The sequence below is a fragment of the Protopterus annectens genome, chromosome 1.part1 (assembly GCF_019279795.1).
Source record: "Protopterus annectens isolate FY-2018-M chromosome 1.part1, PAN1.0, whole genome shotgun sequence".
Classification (NCBI taxonomy): Eukaryota; Metazoa; Chordata; order Ceratodontiformes; family Protopteridae; genus Protopterus; species Protopterus annectens.
Genome location: NC_056726.1, coordinates 7,247,306 through 7,266,093, shown reverse-complemented (window position 1 = coordinate 7,266,093; position 18,788 = coordinate 7,247,306).

The window sequence follows — 18,788 nt, the reverse complement described above, 5'->3', positions numbered from 1 at the left end:
TTTAAAGATAATCTTTTTATGTTTGCATCCATTTCTGCTTCTTACAAGACCGTGTGTCTGTTTGTATTGAGAAGTTTGCATTTTTTCTGTTTACACTCCTGAAGGGGTCAACAGCATGTTTCCTCATTCCCCTAGTAGATTTTTAAGAAATCCTATCTCCCAGGTTGGCTTATAGTGCTATACCTTTCTAGATTGTCCAAATCTAGATAGTGTTTGGGGTGAGTTCAAACTGCCTGTCAAATAGTTTTGAGGCAAATTTTAATTTATCGACTGTGGTGAAGACCCTGGGTACCCATACTTGACGAGAGTCATTTTTCCACAAGTTTCAGTGCTCTAGGCTGTGTTTACATTTGCTAGGAAATGCATAATGAAAATTGAAAGAAGATAGACTCTCTATAGTATATTGATTTCTGAAAAGTATTACTTTTGTGGGCATTTTGAACAAAACACCTATTCAAATCATAGCTAGCTACAGACCTCCAACCATGACTCAGGAGGCCCACTACACCTATCTGGACTTACTTGAATCTATCAGGATTCAATCCTGCACCCTCATCCTGGGTGACTTTAACTACCCAACCAAAGAGTGGAAGACCTATTCAAGCTCAAACACTAATGCCCAGAGATTCCTCGATTTCATCAATGCCAATGCATTGGATCAGCTGGTCAGCACCCCCACAAGAAGTGAAAATATCCTTGACCTGGTACTAACCAACATGAGAAGCCACTGTAGCACCCCTACAGTGTCATTCTCCTTGGTAAGATCCGACCATAAAGCAATCACTTTCAAAGTCACCATATCCCCAGCCCCCCCCCCCCCCCCCCTGCCAGGGTTGAACAAAAAAACTTTTCCAAAGCTGACTACAACCTCCTGAGAGCAGGTATCAGCAGCTTTACAGCCACCATCCCTTCTGGTGAATCAAGCACTAATGTCCAAGCCTACATCAAAAAACTATATTATCACCTATATAGCTGCCTGGACTGTGCAATACCTGATAGGACCAAATCATCTTCTTCAAGGAATAGTAAATCTGTCTGGAGGACAGCAGCAATAAACAGACTCTATAATAAAAGGAAAGAATTGCTGTCCGAGACCAAGAAGGAGCAAGTGCCAAGTTGGAAGCAATCTCTCCTTTGTTTGAACAAGCAAATAAGGTCACTGGTGAAATCCTCTAAGGCTAACTTTGAGTCCATATTGGCCACATCCACTAAGAATAATCACAACGCCTTCTTTGCGTGCGTCTGCAATCTCAAAGATAACTCCCAAATCTGCTCTGAATTGGTGGTCAAGAATACCACATACACAAATGCCATAGATATAGCCAACCTGCTGGCAGATAAGTTCAGTGAAAATGTCACCCCCCATCCCCCATCAGTAAACCAGGACATCCCCAGAACATGCCACCTCCCCTCATCACTAGGAAGCAGGTTATTAATGCCCTCTCAAAGGCAAAAAATACAGCCTCCATGGGACCCGACAACATCCCTGGCTGTGTTCTACACAAACTCAGGCAAGATCTCTCAGCACCACTAGGCACCCTATTCAGCCAAAGCCTGTGCACCAGCTTCATGCTAGCAGAATGGGGACAGCCACTGTCATCCCTCTGCACAAAGGTGGAGTGTCCACCGAACCAGGCAATAATAGGCCCATCAGCCTAACTAGCCTGATCTGCAAGGCCATGGAACGCATTATCATGGACATTATAAAGAAGGACATTTGTAACCTCCAGATGCTTGATCCCAGACAGTTTGGTTTTGTCAAAGGGAGATCATGCCTGTTAAACTTGATCGTCTTCTTCGAAACAGTCACCAAAGCCATGGATGAGGGCAAGACAGTGCACACCACCTACCTTGACCTAGCCAAAGCCTTCGACACTATTCCACACTACGGCATATTAGATAAACACTCCCAGCTAGGCATCAACCCATATGTTACCAGATGGGGAGCTAACTGGCTTACTGATAGAACCCACTCAGTCAAAATAGGGGAAGTCACCCCTAGTAGTAGACCCGTAACAAGTGGCGTACCGCAGTGATCAGTCTTGGGTCCTTTACTGTTTGGGATATACTTTTCTGAGTTGCAAGCCAAAACCAGTGGTCTGTGGCTGACCAAGTTTGCAGATGACTGTAAGTTGGGCACTGTCTTAAATTTCCCTAGTAGATGTGAACATCCTCCAAGAGGGCCTTAACCAAACTAATTAGTGCCAGAATGAACACCACAAAATGAATGCCAGGAAATGCATCATTATCTCCTTTGCAGAAAATGGTGTCCCCACTAATTATCACATTAATAACAATATAATAAGCACACAATCAGTCATGAGGGAGTTGGGCACCTAGGTTGATAGCAACCTGACTTTTAACCACCATGTTTCCTCCGTTATACAGAAGGCTTTCTACATGGTCCATCTCATAAATAAGGGTATTTCATCCAGGAACAAGGAGGTTATAACACCCCCTGTACTCCTCCCTTATCAGACCCATTATTGAGTACAATGCCCCCTTCGGCATGCACCTTGCCAAGCACATGCAGCACTTGGAGAGACCACAGAGGTTCCTGACCAGGAAAATGCAAGGTCTGAAACACCTATCCTTATACAGATAGACTAAAAGCCCTGTCCCTCTGCTCATTCTCATACAGACTGCTCAGAGGTGACCTGTGTCTGGTATACAAGGCCATCTCAGACTCAGCCTTGATGAAGTTGCTGCATATCTGTAAGTCAAACTCCACTTGCGCAACCCACATGCAATCTCAACCTGGTCTGTGACATTAATAGAACTTGTTGGTGGGATAGATTTGTGTCCCAGCGACTCCCCATTCTGTGGAATAGACTTCCTCTCTATGTCAAGCAGAGTACCTCACTAGCCCTCTTTAAGAAGAACGAGGATGACTGGATGGGAAACAGAAAATATACCCCTGGGATCCCACCTGTGTCCCTGCTAGACAGGGAAAACAGGTGCTGACTTTGAGGGAACATAGGTGAAATTCTTGGCTAGGCTTATAAGGGCCTCTGGTCCAATAGCCTAGTATCGTCTTATGAACCTGTGAACATCAGGTAAATGATCCTGGTATCCTTGAAAAGCAAGCAAGCTCTTCCTTTATAGTTTTAATGGGAGGGACTGCTATAAAAAAAGTAGACAAGATATTTTTAATCAAGAAAGTTGGGCCATATTTTAGTTTTATTTTGTAAAGTGGTAATGACTGATAAGGTATACGGTACAAGAATTTTTAAAAATATTACTCATATGGTACATGTAATCTGAGAGCCTTTATAGGTTGGTTACCTAGGCTCTTTTTTTTTTTTAGTCTTCCTCTATAAGAAGAACTAAATGAAAGGTATACACAATTTAATTACAATATTCAGCCAACTTCTAACTTCATCTTGAAGTGAGTAAAGTCCAGTTGTGCAAATTGCACTTACCCATAACAGGAATTGTTCGAATTCCTCACTGCCAAAGCAGCTCATAGGCTATATGAGTTGTTTTCCACCTAGGAAGCAATAGTGCACCTTCAAAAAGCTATAGCTCCCCATCCCACTCACTCTGAGGGTTGACTGGCTAATCCCTAGAAGGAAAATCAGCAGTCGGAGTGATGATTTCTTTAGGACTTTCTTGCTCATAGAATGAGAGAAGAGATTAATAATAATAATAAAACATATAAAGTAGAAACAAACACAGCTCTGCTTTGATTTATATCCCAGCTACAACTATATATAAGAGGAGGGGTGGGGGATAGGTGCAGCTACTGCAGCAGTGAGGAGTTCAAACATCTACTGCTATGGGTAAGTGCAGCTTATACAACTGTACTGCATTCATCATTCCCACTGCTGCAGTAGCCCGTAGGCAATATGGGCTGAATGCAAAAGCATATACATCCTGGGAGGAGGATGAATATGGCTCCAGGAGCTCTTGGAGAATGGTCCTAGCAAGTATGACCTGCACCTAAAAAAAGATTCCAGTTTGTAATTTTTTTTTTTGTAAAGGTATATACAGAGGACCATGTAGCTGCCACTAGAATGCTTCTAGAGTCTATCCCTTTCTGTTATGCCACAGAAGAAGACAGGATTCTAGTGGAATATGCCTTGGAATTGCCTAGAATAGATTTGCCCTGGTGGGACTAACAAAATGCAATAGCTGAGGACAGGAACCTGGAAACTGTGTTTAGATCTAGGGTGTCTCTTTTTTGCTCCCTGATAAGAAATAAATAGTCGATCAACTTTTCTAAAGGGATTTGTTGGTCAAGATAGGAGCTGAGTTGCCTATTCACATTCAGAGTATGCAGAATCTGTTCTCTCTGTTTTTTAGGTTCTGGGTAGGAAACTGGGAGATTGCTGGATTGATTCAAAGTGAACTCTGAACCCACGTTTGGCCATGAATGAGGTGTTTGTGCTTAAAGATACCCTATCCTTATGGAAATCCAATAAGGTTCTCCCACCAAGAGACCTTGCAACTCAGATATTCTTCTTGCAGAAGTCAGAGCAATAATGATTACAGTTTTCCAAGTCAAGACTCTTAAATCAGCTTTACAGACAAGTTCAAAAGGTGCGACAGTCAATTTCTCTAGTATGTAGTTGAAATCTCAAGGAGGTGAGCAGATATATCTGAGTTGTTCTCCACAAATAAATCAATTCTTGCAAGATCCCCTCATTCAGTTTCCATTTGTGAGGGTCTGTCGTGGTCCTGCTCAGCATGTCTGATACTATGTTTTGTTGTCATGGAATATAAGATGCTTGGAGGGTTAAGGAATGCTGAAGAATAAACTCCCAAGCTATTACTGTCAGCCTGCATAGGAGGTACAACCTTGTACCTCTGTGTTTATTGATATACCACATGATTGTAGCATTGTCTGTAATCACTTGAAGGGGCCCTGGGGAGCAAAGGTGATGAAAAGACTTGAAGGCATGGATCACATTTAACATCTCTTTTCAGTCGATGTAGTTTGGTCTGTCTGAAAACTGGTCCCCAAGCAAAATCTGAAGCATCTGTGATGTGACAGATTGGTTTGGGGTCTGAAGAGAGAAGGGGAGACCTTAGTTTAGATAAAACAGTTCCCTTTTTGTAAAGCCCAAAACATGAATTTGATACTCCAGAAAATGTGAATACTGGTCCGTGTTTCTTTTAGAAACCATTGTATTTTTCTCATATGTTCATAGGTTCATACTAGGCTATCTGCCCTAGGGCATTTATAAGCCTAGCCAGAGTGTGTTTGGTTTTCGCCACCCATTTTAAATTAATTTTGCTATGCCTTTTTTTGAGGTTAGTATACTGTGCCTCTGTCTAACAGTGACACAGAAGTGATAGCCGGGGTAAACCTACGATCTCCCATCCACTCATCAAGATTCCTCTTGAAGAGAGTCAATGTGGGACTCTGCCTGGCCTCTGGGTTATGAATCTGTCCCTCCAGCATGTCCTATTTATTTCAGTGCTGAGGTTCAAGTCTCTCGAGCGCGTAGCTCGATGGGATTTGGATTTTCTGAGGTGCAGCATGTCCATTAATTCCGGGTTGGACATGGCTTTATACGTCAGGCACAGATTGCCTCTTAGCAGGAGGTATGCCACTGAGTAGAGCTGGAGCATATGGCATCTGTTTGAGCCCTTTGATCCTCTTGGTGAGGTACTTTTGGGGTCTTTCCATTTGCTGCAGGTGTCTGGTAAGGTACATCCCAAAAGGGGCATTGTACTCAATTATGGGCCTGATGAGGGATGAGTAAAGAGGTACGATGACCTCCCCTGATCTAGATGTGAATCCCTTCATGATTAGGTGGACTATATAAAATGTTTTTCTAACCACTTTGGCCACGTGGTTGTCAAATGAGAGATTGCTATCAACTTGGGTCCCCAGGTCCCTAATGACTTCTTCTGTACTTAATGGATTACCACCTATGTGGTAATTTGTGGGCACTTTGTTTTTGCCAAAGGGGATGACTATACACTTTTTGGTGTTTAGCTTGAGGCCATGGCTCTGGCACCAGTTGTCTGTTTCTATGAGGCCCTTTTGGAGGATGCTTGTGTCGGCTGGAGAGTTGATTATGGCACCCAGTTTGCAGTCATCTTCGAACTTGGTCAGCCACAGTCCTTCCATGTTGGCCTGTACCACCGAGAAATATATACCGAACAAGAGAGGTCCCAGGACTGAGCCTTGTGGGATGCCACTTGTAACTGGTTTGGGGTCTGACATGGCTCCAGCAATTCTAACCATGTGGGTTCTGTCCTTGAGCCAGTTTGCAACCCATCTAGTGACATAGGGGCTTATATTTAAGCTGGTGAGCTTATCTATAATGCCCGAGTGGGGTATTGTATCAAAGGCTTTTGCGAGGTCCAGGTAGGCTGTGTGGACCACCTTCCCTCGTCAATGGCCTTGGTGACTGTTTCAAAGAAATTGACCAGGTTTAAGAGGCAGGATCTGCCCTTAACAAAGCCAAACTGGGTAGGATCCAGTGTCTGTAGGTCCCCAATATCTTTATTTATGAGGTCCATGATGATCCTTTCCATAGCTTTGCAGACCAAGCTAGTCAGGCTTATGGGGTGATAGTTTCCAGGATCCATTGAGGCACCACCTTTGTGGAGAGGGACCACTGTTGCTGTACGCCACTCTTTGGGTACATATCCTGTAGTAAGGCTAAGCTTGAACAGTTGTTTTATGTTTGGGTTTAGCTCTTCTTGGAGTTCATGTAGGACGCAGCCCGGGACACCATCTGGTCCCATTGATGCTGTGTTTTTTGCTTTGGAGAGGGCGGCTCTTACCTGAGCATCTGAGATGTCAGGGGGGCAGCACTCTGTTGGGATAGATATTTGCCCTTTTGGTGGGGAGAGGGGGGAGTAGTTTGCACTGAACCTGTCAGCTAGGATGTTGGCAATGTCTGTGGGCTCGGTGTATTTTTTGTCATTTTGGACTAATTCTGAGCATATCTGGGAATTCCCACCCAGGTTCCTAACATAACTATAGAAAGCCTTGTGATTATCCTTAGTGTACTGTGCAATTTTTCTCTCGAAGCTGGCCTTAGACGATTTTATGAGTGCCCGTAGTTTTTTGCTAATACTGATCAGAGATGCCTTCCCTTTTTGGGATTTTGCTCTATCATGTAGTAGCTTCCTCCTTCTATTGTATAGTTTGTTTATGGCTGGGGTCCACCAGACAGGACGTCTGCCTTTGGAGGATTGGGTCTTGGTTTTATTTGGGATTGCATGATCTATGCATTCCTGAAGGTGTTCATAGAATGCGTTTATAAAGGATTCTGCGGTCTGGGCCGTATTTTCCAGAGGCCCGGGGGCTTTGAAGGATTTCGCCTCGGTTTTGAGGCGTGTGAAATTTGCTTTAGAGAAGTTTTTCACTGTGGTTTTCTGGGCAGGGGGTGGGGTCGGGATGTGAATATCCAGTGAGATTAGTTTATGGTCTGATCTTACCATTGAGGGATACACTTCTGGTCTGGAGCATAGTGTCCCCATGTTGGTGATGATCAGGTCCAGTAAGTTTTCCCATCTTGTGGGAATGGTAACAAGTTGTTCCATAGCATTTGAGTTTATAAATTCTAGGAACCTTGTAATCTAGCAAGAGATATTTTGCAATTCATATAAGCCATAAACCCTAGGATCCTGAGAATTTCTCTTGTAGAAGTCTGAGAATAATTGGAAAAGTTCAGGAAAAATTCCAGATAAAGAGACACCTTGTTGTGTGTTAAAAACACCTTTTGAGGAGCCAAATCTATAAGGCATCCTAGAAACACTGCTCTGTGAGACAGAGTCAGAGAGTTTTGTAATATTTATTTGAAAACCCAGATTGCTCTATAATGTATCATTAGTTTTTGGTGAGTTTTTTTTGCAATTTTGTATATGAAAGGCTGAATTTAAAATTATCGTGTACTATCATCCTGATAATTTGCTATGAGAAGTGTCTTCAATGGTTGTATTATTCATAGGTTGGTACTAGGCTATCGGCCCTAGGGCCTATACAAGCCTAGCCATAACAATTCCCTGGATATTTCTTCCCACAATATTTACTTCCCTGGAACCCTGTCTAGCAGGGCAACTGACATGATCCCCAGGGTGAATTTCCTATCTCCCATCTAATCGTCAAGGTTCCTTTTGAAGAGGTCCAGGGAGGCACTCTGCTTGACATGTATGGGCAGTCTATTCCAGAGTATGGGGAGTCTCTGGGTCAGGAACCTATCCCTCCAGCATGTTCTGTTCATTGTGATGACAAGGTTTAGATCCCTGGAGCGTGTGGCTCTGAGGGATTGGGATTTCTTTAAGTGGAGCATGTCCAACAGCTCAGGGTTTGACATGGCCTTGTATGTTGAGCAGAGGTCGCCTCTGAGTAGACGATATGCCACAGAGTATAGCTGGAGCTTTTTTAGATGGTCAGCATATGGCATCTGCTTTAGGCCTGTGATTCTTTTAGTGAGGTATTTCTGCGGCCTTTCCAGCTGTTGCAGATGTCTTGTGAGGTACATACCAAATGGGGCGTTATACTCTATAATGGGTCTAATGAGGTATGAGTACAGTGGGACAATGACCTCCTTTTTTCTGGATGTAAATCCCTTAGTGATGAGGTGTGCCACATAGAAGGATTTCCTGACTGTTGTGGCGATGTGGTTATCGAAGGTGAGACCACTGTCCACCTGTGTCCCTAAGTCTCTCATCACACTTTCGATGTTTAGTGTACTGCCACCTATGTTGTAATTCTTGGGTACATGTTTTTTTTTCCAAAGGGGATATCTATACATTTCTTGGCATTAAGCTTGAGCCCATGGCTCTGGCACCAAGCATCTGTTTCTGTAAGGCCCTGCGAACTTTGTTAGCCAGAGTCCCTTAGTGTTGGCCTGTACTTCAGAGAAGTAGATGCCAAACAAGAGCGGTCCAAGGACTGAACCCTGAGGTACTCCACTTGTCAACAAACCAGGCAAAAAAAAAAGACCAAGTAAAACCAAATAAACGTTCCAGGCTCGATGTTAATCCACCAGGATAACAATTTATTGGAGTTAGCACTTTCGTTTTACTGCATTGAGTAAATCTTTTTCAGACAAAAAAGGAAAAAATCCATGACACTTAAATAAGTGACATAACTTAATGACAAAATTAACCAATTAGGCATTAAAATGCACACATCAAATAAATGTACATCCATGTCAATACATCCATTATTAGACAAAAAGCATGATAAAAATGTTTGCCACACACATAATAAGATACATAAAAATATACTATAAAAGTGTATAAAAACATAAAATGTAAGTACTATAAAAACAGTGGATGTGGTTGAATGCATACATTCAGAATAAGTGGACGAAAAACAGTGAACAATATATATATATATATATATATATATATATATATATATATATATATATGTTCCATAATACCGGAAATCTAAAACAGTTGTAAAAATTTTGATTCTGTTATAAAAAGCTCATCATATAAACCCAAAATTGCCATACCTATAAAACACTCTTAAAAAAAACCACTTGGGGAAACTCTAATGGTAAATAATAAAAATAGAAATAGAATTACAGTGGTGGTCAACAATGTTAGAAATTAGACAAGTTAAAATTAAATTAACCTGATGTTGAACTTATCTCTGCAGGCTCTTATATTTAAGAACACAGGATAAGGAACACGAATCATTCAGACCCGGGGGGCTATAAGCGTTAACCCTTATTTGCCAAATGAGCTCATGGATTTCCAACAGTAAGTTGAAATGGCCACCCCTAGGGTTATGTTGCACCTGATCTATAATTTGAAAACTGAAACTGTGTTGTGGGTGTTCCTGTACATGTTTCGCTAGTGCATTCTCGGCCCTAGATTTTGTAATACTGTAGACATGTTCGTAGACTCTGTCCCTGAATCTTCAGTCTGTCTTCCCGATATAAAAACAGGGGCAGAGTCTACAAGTAGCCAAGTACACCACACTCTTAGACAAACAGTTAAACCTTCGGTTAATGGAATACTTCTTTCCCCTAATGGTGAAAGTTTGTCCCGTTCTCATGTATTTCCAATATGGAAAACTCTCACATTTAAACATACCTACAGTCCTAGTAAAACTTGTTTTTACTCTCTCCAACAGGTTATTGAGATTAGCTCCCCTTCTCTACGTGATCCGGGGAGTTGGATCCATGATGGGGGCCAAGTCCCTGTCCAACATTAGTAAGTTCCAATTCTTAAAAATAATTCTCCTTATAATGGAGGCATCAAGGCTGTAAGTAGAGATAAAAGTTGTCCTGAAGGAATCTCTTTTTTCAGAATAACGGACCCAACATTGATAGTTTGTGGGTCTGTCAAGTGGGGCATTGGTACCAAAATTGGACGGAAGTAACAATTAATTATTTTATGTCTGACTTCGGAAACCAAATCCTCCAACAATTGTGGGAGATACCCTCGATTCATGAACATGTTATACAACACTTGGCATTCCAAACCAAATTCCAACTCATTTGACACCATCCTAGCCGCCCTCACCAGCTGTCCTTTCACCACTGATCTTTTCTGCTGGTAAGGGTGGCAGCTCGAAGTAGAGAAATTAGTTGGAATAGGTTGGTTTCCTGTGTATCCTACCTTTATAGGATCCCATGTTTTTATCCTTGTAAAGATCCACATCCAGGTAACTAATGCGCTCATCACCCAAGTCATGCGTAAATCGCAAAAACTGGGTGGACTCATTTAGATATGACATTAATCCCTGGATTGCATCGACCATACCATTAAACAATATAAAAATATAATCTAAATATCTTGTATAGTAAGCTATTGACCTTCTGTATGGGTTGCTATCATTAAACACATGGTGTTGTTTCCAGTGGGCCATAACTAAATTTGCAAAACTTGCTCCACAAGGGGAACCCATCATGACCCCTGGTTTCTGAAAATAGTTGTTGTGTCTTTCGGCTTTTCCCAGTTAGGGGTCACCACAGCGGAACTCCAGTCCACTAATGATTGGTAGTTGATTTTTACGTGCCGAGTTACCAGCCCTGATGCACAACCTTCAACGAAGGTACACCCATTCACGCATGTCTCCACGCAGAAGACGTTCTAGCTGAGAATCAAACCAGCATCTTACTGTGAGGCGACAACGCTACCGCAGCACCACCACCATTAAACATGAAATAATTGTTGTTTAAGATTAAATCCAACAAACCCTCAAGTAGTTCAGTTTCTCTTTCTGGACCACCCTTAGTTCTAATCAAGTCAGCCACCCATTCGATACTCATATCAACCGGTATCACGGTATACAGGTCTTTGACGTCAGTGGTCAAAAATAAAGTCTCGTCCTTGTAATCCAGGCAATTGATACTACTTAAAAATGGCCACGAGTCTTTACAAATGTGGTCAAACTTTACCACATACTTCTTTAAAGATGCATCCACAAATTTAGCCAATGCGTAAGTGATGGCATTCCTACCATTGACTATCAGTCGTAATGGTGGGTTCTTAATATCCTTATGAACCTTAGGAATTCCAGAAATCATGGGCATTATAGGAGCCAGACTTGATAAATAATTATAAAGGCCCAAGGAAATTCTAGATTCAATAAAGAGATCATTGAGGTAAACTTTGATTTTTTGATGCACCCGGTTCATTTCGTTTAAAGAAGCTGGGGCATAGTAGTCACGATCCAGTAAATTCGACATAGGATTAATGTAGTCATCATTGTCTAAAAATACAAGACTGCCACCCTTATCTGGCTTGATAACCATGACATTTTGGAAACTTAAGATGTTCCAAGCAATCCCAGTCCTGTTTAGTGAAGTTCCCTACCGAGCCCAGGGATTTACTCCTGCTGGATTCGAGACTATCCTGTATGTCCAATTCACAAATCTGTTCAAAAAATAATAGACAAGGAGGTAAGGGTGGATTGAAGGTGCTCAATACCTTACATCCATTGTTTACTCTGGGTTGGTCCTTGAAAAGTTAGTTATATAGTTAGTTTTATATATGATGTGGTCACGGTTTTGAAGGTGAAAGCGGATGTGATGATAGGTGGCTGAGTAGGATTGGTATTAGTTGGTAGGGAATCCTTGGTTAAGGATGCAGTCCTATCTATGAAATAAAAGTTGAATTCTGTTGCATCTTTGAGTGGTGAGTTATCATGAGAGGGATTAGGGTTCAATTTTTGGCCAGGATGGAAGATTTTTTTAATGGTTGGCAAAAAATTTTTAGGGTTGTGTTTACTATTCCTCAGGATGTTATAGCATACCTTTTGTCCTATTTATTTGATTTTTAGTGTGGTTGTGGAGCATTCTGAAGGTTTTGAGATATTGTGATGTGTTATATTTTTGTCATTCCACACTTTTTCTCTATTCTATTTTTTTCAGCTAATTAAATTGAATTATTTGTTTTTTGTCTCTTGTAATAGGTGCAAGGCTATTTAAGATATTTAGGAAAGCTGTACTGAAGAAGAGTATTTTAAGGTACTACAGTTAATAGATGATAAAGTAGTAATGAATATTTCTGGGTTAAACTTGGACAGGTTGCATGTGGTTTTATAAACATGATGTTTAAGTAGATGTGTTTGTGATGTCTATGGTTACCACCTGTCCCTGTTTGGGCAATTGTGTCCTGCAAAAAAACCTAAAAGAAATGGGAAATGTCCTGCAATTTTAGGACAAAAAATATTTCCTATGTTTTCTTTAACAGTTGCATAAAACAGTTATTTTGTCTCTGAAACACCTACATGTTATATGAAATATATAAGCAACATAAATAATGTAAGAATGAGCCTTTATTTGTGCAAAAAGTGAAGTTCTGTACTTTGCACTGGCCTTGGGTATGTCTTGTCCTAAAAAAAAAAAACTCAAGTTTCTACAAAAAATGACTCACTTTGGGCATTTAAAAAGGTGGCAACCCTAGTGTTGTCTGGTTGTATAGACTGGGAGATGGTCACTGAAAGGGCCCAAGTCCACAAAACTTTCTGTCAGTGTAAATGATCACTTACATTGACAGCAGACTGACAGCAGGTCTTTTGGATCTGGCCCCCAGTGTAAACCTATTTTTAAATAGACCTTCCACCAAAGTAAGTCACTTACACTGTGAACAAGTCTTTCAGAATCATGACAGACTTACTCTGAGAGAATCTCTTTTGGAAACTGGACCAAAGAGACTGACATTGTACCTGTGGTGATGAATTTATTAAGGTCTGATACTAGGGTCCAGATGTCTTGGTACAATGTGTGGGGCTATTAATTAGTTGTGTGAAGCAGTACAAATTCATGATGGATATAGGGGAGTTAGAGGCTGTGTTCAACCAATTGCTATTGATATCACCTAGTAGTATTTTTCTTGTTGGAATGTTATGGATAATGAATGTAGAATTTCTTCCAGTGTAATGTCACCAGGCGAGATGTAAAGGACAGATTATGTTACAAAGATTTAAGCTAACTAACAATGATAAACTAACAGACAAGTGTGGGACCTTTCCCTGCTATAGCTGCGGCTGTTGTAGAGATATTGTTTCTAATCATACATTTATTCATCCAGTGACTAAGAGGATTTATACTTTCTATTGTCATGGTACATGTAGCACTACACATGTTGTTTATCTTGCACCCTGTGTGAGGTGTTCCTGATTTTATGTGGGAAAATGTAGTCGGAATTTCAGAAAATGTATTACTAAGCACAAATCAGACATAGAAACATCATAACAAATGCTCTACGTAAACATACTTTGGATACAGACCCTAGTCACGAATTTAGATTTAGAGCAATCAATGTGGTGCATAAGCATACCAGGGGTGGTGATATAAATAATATATTGGAGAATAGTGAATATAGTTGGGTTATAAGGCTAAAAGCCAAGTCAAAACCCGGTTTAAATAGTGTTTTCAGTTTAAACCTGTTTTAACTAAAAAACAGATGCAGTTACACTAATTGTTTTGGATTTGAATAGATTATCACCAGGATTCATGAAGCTTGCGCCATGCACCACAGTAGCGTTGGCGATCTAGCGCCAAATATGGCCGTCAAGCGATTCAGGTAAGAGCTGTTTCCACGTGCACTACCAGCATACACCAGAGCTGCGCAGCTCCTGGTGCATGTATGCTAATTACCCCATGCGCAGCAGTGTAGCATGCAAATGAAGGTATATAGCGATTCATGAAGTTGTGCAGGCATAGCGTAAGCATGTAGAAATGTAAACCAAAAAAAAAAAAAACGGTTTACATTTTGTCAAACATAAAATCGAAGCCATGAAAGCAGACCAAACGTATGTATTATAATGTTAATATATGCCAATGGCTAAATATATAGCCAATGGCTTAAAACAACATGCACAACATATAAAAAATAACATTTAATTTCATGGCCACACCAACTCAAAGTAAAACTACAGTGCATTGGTGTGCAAACGGGATCATAAGGAAAATATATTTAGATGTCATAAAACTGTAATGTAATGCAATTCATGATATCCCCATAATAGTCAATGGCATGCATGCTATACCACAACCATGGTGCAAGGGTTGCTAAGGGTCTGTGACAGTGTTCCGTGCGGTAACTAGGAATTAGCAGTCAATGCCATGCAAATGAGTCAAGTAATACTGAATCACAAATGTCCCGCCGACGTAAGGATGTACCACACGGTGTAGCGTTACAACACTGAGGAGTGGCCTGGAGGTAAACATGACATCAAGAGAGGGGTGCGCCACCGTAGCTGTAAGCAAATTGGATTATTGCTAATCCATGTTGCGTGTTGCTAAGCAAAGCCGCAGGTTAGGGGTGTGGAAGTAGCCATAGCTTTGCTTAGCTGAGAGCACACAAGGTAACCGAAAATTCATGTGAACGTGGATGAAACCGTGCACGAAACCCGGTAAACGGATGTGCACGGCACGCACCACAGCTGAAACAGGAAGGATATGGGAAGACAATAAGGAAATGCTGCAGCATGGTAATTGGAGTACAAATGGGTAATTAACACCTAGAAACTCACAGTGGGCCATAGACAACAGCTAACAAGGCTGCTAGCAGCTACCTGCATTACAGGAAAGGGGAGGTGCTGTACAGCAAAGAAAAGAGAACTGTCACAGCAGAACAAAGCAAACTTGCTGTAGATCAGCTACATAGCACATTTCATAACACAATCCTGGATTGTGGAAGTACAAAACAAGAAAGCCGGCAGCTAGATACATGCCTGACAGTGGGAGTGAATCGGGTTGAAAATAGAAGTAAAAGGCAATGGATGAATCACGGCAGACAAGCGTAGGTCAACACAAAAGACCCCACAATAGCAGTACCTGCTGTAAAACCAATAATTAAGATACCCTGCAGCTGGAATAGCACAAACACACCCAATTACACCAGCATCATCCATTGCATAATAGTATAAGGTGTGAAAGCCCCACACACACTTGTGTATTGTCAGACACTCTGCACTATTGGTGTATACAGATGGGGAACTTTTAATATGTATATGTTAGGGTCTGCCATAGCTTTGATTCAACAGCATGTGTTGGAGACTGACCATGGTGTGGAGGATATGCTGACAACCATCTCAGGCACCGGAGGAGACAACGAGTGTTCAGACCCAGGGTAACCTACCAGGGGCTACATGATCTGGAGATAGTAGAGCATTACAGGGTAGACAGGGACATCATACAGCAACTTGTTGAGCTGTGCTGGCCATGCCTCAGAGCCAGAAGTAACAGAGGGGAACCCATCCTAGTGGACACGTAGGTATGTGTGAGCTTGAGAATACTAGCCACAGGTACCTTCCAAAGGCCAACTGGGGATATCATGGGGATCTCACAAGCATCAGCATCCAGGGTACTCCACCATTTCCTGGATGCCATGTTACCACATGCCAATGAGCACATATACTTCCCCAGAAAGTAGGAGGAGTTGGCTATCAATATGCGTCTCTTCCACAGTGTGGCAGACTACCTGGAGGTACTGTGTGCAATAGACTGCATGCACAGACACATCAAGTCAAAACCCAGTCCATAGGGTAGGCGCTACATAAACCACAAGGGATTCCCCTCCATCAACTGCCAGGTCGTGTGCAATGCCCAGGGCATTATCATGGATGTGTGTGCTGGCAGTCCTGGAAGCTATCACGACTCCCACATCTGGCATGCCTCACAGCTGTATCAGATATTTGCCAGGGGGGACACCCCATATGGCTACCTGGTGGGGGATGCTGGCAATGCACTGGAACCATGGATGATGACACCCATCGGAAATGCACACACAGCCATGCAAGAACGCCATAATGAGGCATACGCAGAAACCAGAATCATCTAGGAGAGCGTGTTTGGGGTGCTGAAATCACGGTTCCATTGCTTGGACATATCTGGTGGAGCCTTGCAGTACCCTCCAGGAATGTGTGCCCACAGCTTCATAGTATGTGCCATGCTACACTGCATACACCACAAGGGATGCTATATAAGGACTTTGAACGGAAGTACTCCTCACCAGCTGACTTCAGTGGCAGGGCTGGTCCAACAAGTATGTGCTATAACAAGGGATAGTACATGTTGATATATTGTAACTGTACCCATATGTATGGGTGTAATACAGAGAATAACATGTGGAAGGTTGGCCCACTGTGCAAGTATGTTTTGCATTGTGGGATATTGTGCCAATAACTGTGTAATGTACAGTATTGTAGACACATATGTATTACAAGCTACATAGCATTACTGTAATGGTAGGCAAACATTAGTTATGTCAATTGGCATTTACATTACACAATAACAGGATACATATGTCTTTTAGTGAGCCGACTGTTTATCAGTATGATAGCAAAGTAAAATGGAAGAGCTATTTAACTATCCATGCACATAAGACATGTAATATGTGCAAAGGTAGGTACTAGGCTGTCTTACCAAGGGTATCTGTAAGCCTAGCTAGCGTGTGTTGTCTTTTGCCACCCCCATAGGTTGGTTCCCTGTGCCTCTGTCTGGCAGAGCCACTGCAGTGATCCCCGGGGTACATGTCTGTCTCCCATCCACATGTTAAGGTTTCCCTTGACGAATGCTCGTGAGGGGCCCTGCCTGATGTACATTGGAATCACATTCCAAAGCATAGGGAGTGTCCGGGTCAGGAATGTATCCAGCCAGCACATCCTACTCATCATTGTGGTTAGGTGTGTATCCCTAGAGCATGTGGCTCTCAGGGGCTTCTGTTTAGGTGGAGCATATCCAGCAATACAGGGTTGGACATGGGCCTTGTATGTCAAGCAGAGATCACCTGTTAGTATGCGGAATGCAACTGAGTACAGCTGGAGTTTCTTAGCCTGGGCTGCATAAAATCATCTGTTTGAGGTCAGTAATCCTCTTGGTGTGGTCTTCCAAGCTGTTGCAGTTGTCTTGTAAGGTATATCCCAGATGGGGTGTTGTATCTTTTAATGGGTCTGATATGACATGTGTAGAGTCACAATGGCCCCTCTGATCTGGATGCGAACCCATTAGAGATTAGAGGGGCCATGTAGAAGGATATTCTAACCACCTTGTCATTATGGGTATCAAAGGAGAGATTGCTATCTACTGGTATTTCCGGATCCTGTATTACCTTTTCTGTATGTAGGGGACTAGCACCTATGTGGTAGTCCGCGGGTAATTAGTTATATCCAAAGGGGATGACTATGCACGTTTAGGCATTCAGCTTGACACCATGATATTAACACCAGGTATCCATCTTAGTATGACCCTTCCAGAGGGTGTCTGTATCAGCTGGGGAAACAATTATGTAAAGTAGAGCATGACATTTACTACAGAAAGCAAACGTATTTTATTCATGCAAAAAAGTATGGTGGAAGCCCAAGATATATTTTATTTTTCAAAATAAGAAAGATTTTTTTAGGGATACAGCTATTTAATGCAGGCTATAATATACAATGGTCAGGTAACGAGTGATAGGATAGTCCTACCCGATTTGTGCTTATATATTTAGTGGTGCACATGCTTATTAGGCTAACTGGATGTCTGAAAATGATCTTCAATTGTTTGCAGTCTGTAAATATAAGGTGATGTTTTTGTTAATTAGGTTATCCATCTTAGAACAGACCATTTCAGTGAATACCCACCCCCTCCCGAGTATGAAAGTTCTACAAGATACCTCATTTTCAGAATGCATGTAACATGGTATAAATAATATAAGACAGTAACTACAGAGTGTGATAGTAAAATAAAGCTTTCTGCAACTCATTATTTAAAATATATTTAAGCTACTATATAGATGAATTTTGACTTATTAACCTATTCTGTAAAATTTTAGTTTAAGAGAGTGTTTTTATTCAGAGTGTTTCTTCCAAGATTTATTTTTCTATGCATTAGTTTGCAGTTATGTCATTCTTTTTCCAAAAGCTGTATAGTGCCACATAGTGGTCTGGCCTTAACCCAGCGTTGGATTTAACTTAGCTTAAGATTCCTAGCATATTTATTCATTTCTAAAGATTTATTCTTGTTGTATATCATTTTTCAAGTATGACATTTAAAGGCTTTGCTTTATAGTTTTTGAGCCAAATGTGATATGGATGGCTGTAGCATATTTCTTTTTTCAGATGACTGGAATATAAACTATGACCTTTCACCAAAGAAAAATGTGTTTATGATTAAATGATGTACAGACATTGTTGTGAGTTTGCAGAGTATGACTCATTCCAAATGTTATGGTGTACTAACTAAAAAATATGCAAGGCCATTACTCAGTAGTGCTAAAGATAAATGAAATCTCTAAAGGAAGTCCTGTTTAGAGATCAAATTTATCCAGTTACCAGAAAATAACTTGCCTAAACTTCGCCAAACTTCATCACAGCATGAGCAGCTCACGCTAATATGAAATAACACATGAATTAGGAATTTCTG